This window comes from Staurois parvus, unplaced genomic scaffold (genome assembly GCF_062004578.1).
Source record: "Staurois parvus isolate SC_StPar_1 unplaced genomic scaffold, SC_StPar_1.0 ptg001202l, whole genome shotgun sequence".
In the NCBI taxonomy this organism is placed as follows: Eukaryota; Metazoa; Chordata; class Amphibia; order Anura; family Ranidae; genus Staurois; species Staurois parvus.
Genome location: NW_028318998.1, coordinates 281,796 through 291,541, shown reverse-complemented (window position 1 = coordinate 291,541; position 9,746 = coordinate 281,796). Strand labels below are relative to the sequence as shown.

The 9,746-nt window shown below is 39.8% G+C and overlaps 1 long non-coding RNA gene across 1 annotated transcript; it reads right to left on the bottom strand.

The window, feature by feature from the left end:
• Positions 1-401: 401 nt before the first annotated feature.
• LOC149438227 (uncharacterized) lies at positions 402-8,963 on the bottom strand. Its single transcript, XR_016307942.1, has 2 exons — positions 8,743-8,963; positions 402-553 (listed from the first exon to the last, which is right to left on the bottom strand). It is a non-coding gene; the product is annotated as an uncharacterized LOC149438227 (long non-coding RNA).
• Positions 8,964-9,746: the final 783 nt, after the last annotated feature.

Sequence of the window (9,746 nt, the reverse complement as noted above, 5' to 3'; positions counted from 1 at the left end):
ACTACAAATTGACACTTCGGACCCATTCTTGAGGAATCCTTGGTGTGCTGGTGACATTTCTTCACTTGGACTGTCTACGGATCTCGGCCTGTAGTCACTACAACATCCAGCTATACTGAATAGCCATCTGCAGGAGCATGTGCATTGGGAATATTGGGTTTGTAATTAAAAAACATTGAAATGTTTTGCAAAGTGTAAGATCCAAACCCCACAGTGCGGACCGGGACAAACTAGCCATGCGGGAAAGTAACCCTCACGTCTCTGACTCATATCACTGGAATGGCATCATCAAAGGTGACTGAGGACAAGCTGCTTACAGCATTTCAGCCTAGGCAAAGTCACCTGGAGCTCAAGGATTGTATTTCAATGCAAAAAGGTATCATAATAAAAAAACACGATGCTGTATTTTGTGACATTTTCATAATTTAGTAATGCGGACTTAAGGAAAGTTACTAAAACATCTGTAGGATTGTCACTCCGAGTGAGACTAAAAGCAGGTATGCCATCTCACAGCGTGCTGCCACTTCAGTGATGTTCAGCCACCCATGGATTCCTACATGGAAGAAAAATATATTTTAAATATATTTGAAAAATATTCCTCCCAAATATATTGACATATACTGGAAATACTACAATTTCGGTTGTATTCCACGTGGGTGGTCGTTATAAACAGGGCCGCTAATGAGCTCACCAATGATATTATTCTTTTTCAATCTACTGCTTTGTACACATGATGAGAATATCGGATGAATTATCGTCTGGTTGTTTTTTCGCATGACCATCTCGAAAACGAAGCGGTTACTAAAGTTCCAAAAATTCCCATATATATATATATATACTGTATGTTGAAATGCTTTGTTATTACAAAATATATGAGAAATATTTTTAAAAATACATTTTCAAATATACTGTATGTCTTTAAAATAACATTTAATCTACATTTTTGGAATGCATTTACAAATATATGTTAAAATAACTTTGTTATATATTAAAAAAAATCTGAAGAAAAGATTTTAAAAAACATATATTTTTAAAAATATTTTTCATATATTGTAATATATAAAAAAACACATTTCAACATGCAGTGTGTGTATGTGTATGTATATATATATATATATATATATATATATATATATATATTTATTGAAATAATTTTTTTGACAGCTTAGGTTTCTTAACCGATTTTATATTTCGTTCAGTTTTTTTTTTTATAAAATCATTCTTTACAAATAAATATTAAATACACGGTGCTTACATGTTAGCAGCTGAAGCTGGGCTGTCTATTAAGGAAGCCCAGCATTAGCTCTGCACATTCTGACTGTTTTTAAACTAAAAATATAGTCTGTATTGCTGTCTTGGACAATTCCCAATGGGATGGTGTATGATCAAGAGGAAAGAGAACATATCATAGTGCAACCCCATAAAAAAATAAACCGCTTTAATAAATTGGAAAAGGAATTCACAAAGATAATAAAATAACAAGCATGTGTATATATCCATCAACCAAAACAGTTCCTTACATCGCAAATTCCGGTTTGCGCAACACCGGAAGTGACGTCATTAGGCTCCTCCCGATGCGTTGCATCACTGGTCACGTGACTTCTTCAGGGTGATTTCAGTTTTTGGTTGACTTTAATTTTTTTGACACCTTAGATTTCTTAACTGATTTTATATTTCATTAGTTTTCTTTTTTTTAATAAAATCATTCTTTTACAAATAAATATTAAATACACGGTGCTTACATGTTAACAGCGGAAGCTAGGCTGTCTATTAAGGAGGCCCAGCATTAGTTCTGCACATTCTGACTGTTTTTAAACTACAAATTTAGTCTGTTGCTGTCTTGGACAATAATAGATAGTGGACCCTCTATGCTATATATACCTTGGAGAAACCAGACAGTAAGAAAGCTGCCCTTAATCACTTTGCCCAATTCCATTCATCAGAGAACAATGGTGCTCAGCTTCAGCCTCTGCAAGCCACTTCAGTAACAATATGTCACTTCAACCTCAGCCACTTCAACCTCAGCCACTTCAACCTCAGCCACTTCAACCTCAGCCACTTCAACCACTTCAGTAACAAAACAAGCAAAGCCAGCACACCAGTAAAGATCCTTGGTATCATTTATTATATCAAATGGCTAAGAAATGGCTCAACTGGTACAGTTTTTTTGGATATTTTTTATGACAGAAATGAGAAAATATCGTTTTTTTAAAAAAAGAAATATTTTTTCTCAAAATTTTTTTGTTTATAGCACCAAAAATAAAAAGCGCACAGGTGATCAAATACCACCAAAAGAAAGCTCTATTTGTGTTAAAAAAAGGACATAAATTTTATTTATGTACCATATTGCATGACCGCGCAATTGTCTGTTAAACTAGTGCAATGCTGTATAGCAAAAAAATGGTGTAAATTGCAGTATCTATACCATAGTTTGTAGACGCTATAACGTTCACACAAAGCGATCAATATACACTTATTGGGATTTTTTGGACCAAAAACATGGAGCAGAATACATTTTGGCCTAAATTTATAACTATCTTTGAGTTTATTATTTATAGTCGAAAGTAAAAAATATCATTTTTCTTCCAAAGTTTTGGTCTTTTTTTGTTTATAGCGCGAAAAATAAAAAGCGCACAGGTGATCAAATACCACCAAAAGAAAGCTCTATTTGTGTGAAAAAAAGTACGTAAGTTTTGTTTGGGTACAGCACTGCATGACCGCGCAATTATCAGCTGAAGTAGTGCAGCGCCGAATAGCAGAAAGAGGCGAGGTCAGGAAGGGGGGTAAATCCTCAGGAGGTCAAGTGGTTAATGCTAAAAAAGGGGGGTAATAAAAAGTCCCCATTTTGGTGGTTCCAGCTCCAGATAAAAAGGTCTCAACCCACATAATGCAGAAACAATGAAAAGAAAGCAGAAAAGCGCGCGATACTAAGTGTGTAAGTGAAGTAAAGAGTTAATAATAAAATGCACTCCCTGTGTAAGGGAAGATAAGGCGTGTCACCATGTTCCCAGAAGATTCTGCTGGGACTATGAAAGGCTTTCCGAATAGATCAAATGACAGAAACTGAATGGTAAAAAAGTCTGGCAATGGCGTCTCAGATCCACAGGTAAGCACAGAGAGAGGAAGGAGCTGGGCTCTTAACCAATCAATCCAGGTTGTCGACGGAGCTTCGGTGTGAACGGCCAGAAAGGGGGCCTATAACCTACTACCCCGGAGTCCGAAGTGACAAAGGTGTGCCTCGAACCTACGCTTCGCAGACTGGCGTGCTAACCACTACACTACAGCCATTGCTAAGGAAACAGTCAACTTGACCTTTTTGGCACATGACGAAAGGAAATAATTTAGACCCAAAATATGAAAGCCCAACTTTTGCCAAAATGCTTTAATTAATTTTGGATAGACGAAGAAAGGATCATGAGACTCTTTCAGGTTGGTGCTGTTAGTGGGGATGGGGAATCTCTCCAATGTGACACTGACGAAAAAAAGGCTTTTTTTTAGTATAGTTGGGGAAAGTTAGAACAGCTAACCTTTTTTTTACACAAAATTGCCACTGAAATGATTTATTGCTCACACATGCCATGGGTATATGTGGAATTACTCCCCAAAAAAATTCAGTTAGTTCTTCTGAGTATGGGGGTACCACATGTGAGAGGCGTTTTGGCAGTCTAGCCAAGTACAGGACCCCAAAATCCAATATTCACCTTCAGGCTTTTAAAGTTCTTTATTTCCTCGTTACACTTCCTGACTACCTATCACAGTATCGGAGGCCCTGAAATGCCAGGATAGCACCAAACCCCCCCCCCCAAATGACAACTTTTTGGAAAGTAGACACCCCAAGGAATTTGATAGGAAGCATGGTGAGTATTTTGCAGATCTCGTTTGTTGCCACAAGTTTTCGAAAATTGAAGAAAAAGAAAACAAAAACATATTTTTTCTTTTCCTTTTTTATATTTCAAGACCTTGTGAGTAAAAATGAGCTCTGCAAAATAATCACCACACCTTTTTTTAAATTCCTTGGGGTGTCTACTTTTCAAAAAGGGGTCATGGGGGGGGGGTTGGTGTTATCCTGGCATTTCAGGGCCTTCAAAACTGTGATAGGTAGTGAGGAAGTGAACTGAAGAAGTTACACACCTTCAGGTTTTCAAAGTGGTCATTGGATTTCAGGCTCCTGTATGTGGCTAGGCTCCCAAAAGTCTCACACGTGGTATCCCCATACTCGGAAGAGGTAGCAGAATGTACTTTTGTCATTTTCCAGAAACTTGTGGAAAAAAAAAAATCTTCCATGGACTCAATATGCCTTTCAGCAGATAGCTTAGGGTGTCTACTTTCCGAAAAGGGGTCATTTGGGGGTGTTTGTATTATCCTGGTATTTTAGCACCTCAAGAAATGTGATGGGCAGTCAGAAAGTAAAATCTGTGTAAATTCCATTATCTATATCAGGGGTGGGCAAACTTTTTGACTTGAGGGCCGCAATGGGTTCATATATTGGACCCGGGGGCCGGACCAATAGTAGATAAATTATGTGTATGTGTCATCCATAGTAAGTATAGTAATATTCCCCCATAGTAAGCATAGTAATTAATCCCCCATATAGTAATTCATCCCCCATAGTAATTCATCCCCCCTATAGTAATTCATCCCCCCTATAGTAATTCATCCCCCATATAGTAATTCATCCCCCATAGTAATTCATCCCCCATAGTAATTCATCCCCCATATAGTAATTCATCCCCCATAGTAATTCATCCCCCATATAGTAATTCATCCCCCATAGTAATTCATCCCCCATATAGTAATTCATTCCCCATATAGTAATTCATCCCCCATATAGTAATTCATCCCCCCTATAGTAATTCATCCCCCATATAGTAATTCATCCCCCATAGTAATTCATCCCCCATATAGTAATTCATCCCCCATATAGTAATTCATCCCCCATAGTAATTCATCCCCCATAGTAATTCATCCCCCCTATAGTAATTCATCCCCCATAGTAATTCATCCCCCATATAGTAATTCATCCCCCATAGTAATTCATCCCCCATATAGTAATTCTTCCACCATATAGTAATTCATCCCCCCTATAGTAATTCATCCCCCATAGTAATTCATCCCCCCTATAGTAATTCATCCCCCCTATAGTAATTCATCCCCCATAGTAATTAATCCCCCATATAGTAATTCATCCCCCATAGTAATTCATCCCCCATAGTAATTCATCCCCCATATAGTAATTCCTCCCCCATAGTAATTCATCCCCCATATAGTAATTCATCCCCCATATAGTAATTCATCCCCCATAGTAATTCATCCCCCATAGTAATTCATTCCCCATATTAAGTCCCCAAGTCCCCCCTGTGTCAATTCACTTACCTTTGCTCCGCGCGTTCCTCTCGCCGTGTCCCGCGCCGTTCCGGTGTAGCATGAAAATCTGTCTCCTATGAGGATCTGTCCCCCTCGACGTATCTGCGCATGTGCCAGTTTCAGGCATTAGCAGCCGATCGGCGATCTCCGGCACATGCGCAGATACGTCGAGGGGGACAGATACTCATAGGAGACAGATTTTCATGCTACACCGGTCTTCAGGGCGGACTGTGAGGGGAGCCTAGCTCCGCGGGCCGGATTAAAAGGTCCGCCGGGCCGTATACGGCCCGCGGCCCGTAGTTTGCCCATTGCTGATCTATATCATAGTTTGTAGAAGCTATAACTTCACACAAAGCAATCAATATACACTTATTGGGATTTTTTTAATCAAAAACATGTAGCAGAATACATTTTGGCCTAAATTTATGACAAAATTTACGTTTTTTTTGATATTTTTTATAACAGAAAAGAGAAAATATCGTTTTTTAAAAAAAGAATTTTTTTTTCTCAAAATTTTTTTGTTTATAGCGCCAAAAATAAAAAGCGCACAGGTGATCAAATACCACCAAAAGAAAGCTCTATTTGTGTGAAAAAAAGTACATAAATTTCATTTATGTACCATATTGCATGACCGCGCAATCGTCCGTTAAACTAGTGCAGCGCTGTATAGCAAAAAAAATGGCGTAAATTGCAGTATCTATACCAGGGGAGGGCAAACTTTTTGACTCGAGGGCCGCAATGGGTTCATATATTGGACCCGGGGGCCGGACCAAGAGTAGATGAATTATGTGTATGTGTCATCCATAGTAAGTATAGTAATATTCCCCCATAGTAAGCATAGTAATTAATCCCCCATATAGTAATTCATCCCCCATATAGTAATTCATCCCCCATAGTAATTCATCCCCCATATAGTAATTCATCCCCCATATAGTAATTAATCCCCCATATAGTAATTCATCCCCCATAGTAATTCATCCCCCCAATAGTAATTCATCCCCCCTATAGTAATTCATCCCCCATATAGTAATTCATCCCCCATAGTAATTCATCCCCCATATAGTAATTCATCCCCCATATAGTAATTCATCCCCCATAGTAATTCAGCCCCCATATAGTAATTCATCCCCCATAGTAATTCATCCCCCATAGTAATTCATCCCCCATATAGTAATTCATCCCCCATAGTAATTCATCCCCCAAATAGTAATTCATCCCCCATATTAATTCATCCCCCATATTAATTCATCCCCCATAGCAATTCATCCCCCATAGCAATTCATCCCCCATATAGTAATTCATCCCCCATATAGTAATTCATCCCCCCTATAGTAATTCATCCCCCATAGTAATTCATCCCCCATAGTAATTCATCCCCATATAGTAATTCATCCCCATATAGTAATTCATCCCCCATAGTAATTCATCCCCCATATAGTAATTCATCCCCCATATAGTAATTAATCCCCCATATAGTAATTCATCCCCCATAGTAATTCATCCCCCCAATAGTAATTCATCCCCCCTATAGTAATTCATCCCCCATATAGTAATTCATCCCCCATAGTAATTCATCCCCCATATAGTAATACATCCCCCATAGTAATTCATCCCCATATAGTAATTCATCCCCCATAGTAATTCATCCCTCATAGTAATTCATCCCCCATATAGTAATACATCCCCCATAGTAATTCATCCCCATATAGTAATTCATCCCCCATAGTAATTCATCCCCCATATAGTAATTCATCCCCCATATAGTAATTCATCCCCCATATAGTAATTTTGACTCGAGGGCCGCAATGGGTTCATATATTGGACCCGGGGGCCGGACCAAGAGTAGATGAATTATGTGTATGTGTCATCCATAGTAAGTATAGTAATATTCCCCCATAGTAAGCATAGTAATTAATCCCTTATATAGTAATTCATCCCCCATATAGTAATTCATCCCCCATATAGTAATTCATTCCCCATATTAATTCATCCCCCATATTAAGTCCCCAAGTCCCCCCTGTGTCAATTCACTTACCTTTGCTCCGCGCGTTCCTCTCGCCGTGTCCCGCGCCGGTCCGGTGCAGCATGAAAATCTGTCTCCTATGAGGATCTGTCCCCCTCGACGTATCTGCGCATGTGCCAGTTTCAGGCATTAGCAGCCAATCGGCGATCTCCGGCACATGCGCAGATACGTCGAGGGGGGACAGATCCTTATAGGAGACAGATTTTCATGCTACACCGGTCTTCAGGGCGGACTGTGAGGGGAGCCTAGCTCCGCGGGCCGGATTAAAAGGTCCGCCGGGCCGTATTTTGCCCATTGCTGATCTATATCATAGTTTGTAGACGCTATAACTTCACACAAAGCAATCAATAGACACTTATTGGGATTTTTTTTAATCAAAAACATGTAGCAGAATACATTTTGGCCTAAATTTATGACAAAATTTACGTTTTTTTTTATATTTTTTATAACAGAAAAGAGAAAATATCGTTTTTTAAAAAAAGAATTTTTTTTTCTCAAAATTTTTTTGTTTATAGCGCCAAAAATAAAAAGCGCACAGGTGATCAAATACCACCAAAAGAAAGCTCTATTTGTGTGAAAAAAAGGACATAAATTTCATTTATGTACCATATTGCATGACCGCGCAATCGTCTGTTAAACTAGTGCAGCGCTGTATAGCAAAAAAAATGGCGTAAATTGCAGTATCTATACCATAGTTTGTAGACGCTATAACTGTCACACAAAGCAATCAATATACACTTATTGGGATTTTTTTGACCAAAAACATGGAGCAGAATACATTTTGGCCTAAATGTAAAACTAACTTTGAGTTTATTATATATTATTTATAGTCGAAAGTAAAAAATATCATTTTTCTTCCAAATTTTCGGTCTTTTTTTGTTTATAGCGCGAAAAATAAAAAGCGCACAGGTGATCAAATACCAGCGAAAGAAAGCTGTATTTGTGTGAAAAAAAGGACGTAAATTTGGTTTGGGTGCAGCACTGCATGACCGCGCAATTATCAGTTGAATTAGTGCAGCGTGGAATAGCAGAAAGAGGCGTGGTCAGAAGGGGGGTAAATCCTGTAGAGGGCAAGTGGTTAATGCTAAAAAAGGGGGGTAATAAAAAGTGCCCATTTTAGTGGTTCCAGCTCCAAATAAAAAGGTGTTAACCCACATAATGCAGAAAGAATGAACAGAAAGCATAAAAGCGCGCGCTACTAAGTGTGTAAGTTTAATGGGAAGTAAAGAGTTAATAATGAAATGCAGTCGGAATGGATGAAATGTGAGAAAGTGACAAAATGTTGGCGATGTAGGTGTCGTCTCAAACCCACAGCGAGCCCACAGACGGAGGAGCTGGGCTCTTAACAGACTCACCCAGACTGCCTAAGGAGCTTCGGTGTGCTCATCCGGTATGGGGCCTTATAACCTACCACCCCGCAGCCTGAGTGACAGAGGTGTGCCTCGAACCTACGACCATGCGCTCAGTAGACTGGTTCGCTAACCACTAAGCTACGACCACCGCCGAATACATAATGTACCAAACGGCCTTTTGACATCTTCCGACCATAACTACGCATGCGCAGCTAAGGGGGCACGCAGCGCGGCGCTCGGAAGTTTTGTATTCCCTAATCCAAGTGCGCATGTGCCGTTTTCAGGCACGATCAGTCGGTCTCCGCAGCCCCGCTACGTACAGAACCGCCTTCCACCCGGCATTTCCTCATCTAGCAGGCTGGAGGCAGCTAAGCGCTGCTCTACAGCTACGTCATATTAAAAACAAAGGGCAGTTTGATAGGGTCTGAAACCGGAAGTGGCTGTAGAGTAGTGGTTAAGTGCACGGCATGGTGTACTGAGCTCAACGCCTCGTAGGTTCGAGACCCGCCTCCGTCAACTTTTCATGTCCATCTCCTGCTCTCTATGCCTGAATGGGGATTTCACACGCCACATTTTTACCATTCATTTTCGGTCATTTGATCTATTCGGAAAGCCTTTCCTGGGGGGAGATTCTTCTGGGAACATGGTGACACGCCTTATCTTCCCTTACACAGGGAGTGCATTTCATTATTAACTCTTTACTTCCCATTAAACTTACACACTTAGTAGCGCGCGCTTTTCTGCTTTCTTTTCATTCTTTCTGCATTATGTGGGTTGAGACCTTTTTATCTGGAGCTGGAACCACCAAAATGGAGACTTTTTATTACCCCCCTTTTTAGCATTAACCACTTGCCCTCTACAGGATTTACCCCCCTTCCTGACCACGCCTCTTTGTGCTACACGTCGCTGTGCTAATTCAACTGACAATTGCGCGGTCATGCAGTGCTGCACCCAAACGAAATTTACATCCTTTTTTTCACACAAATAGAGCTTTCTTTCGGTGGTAT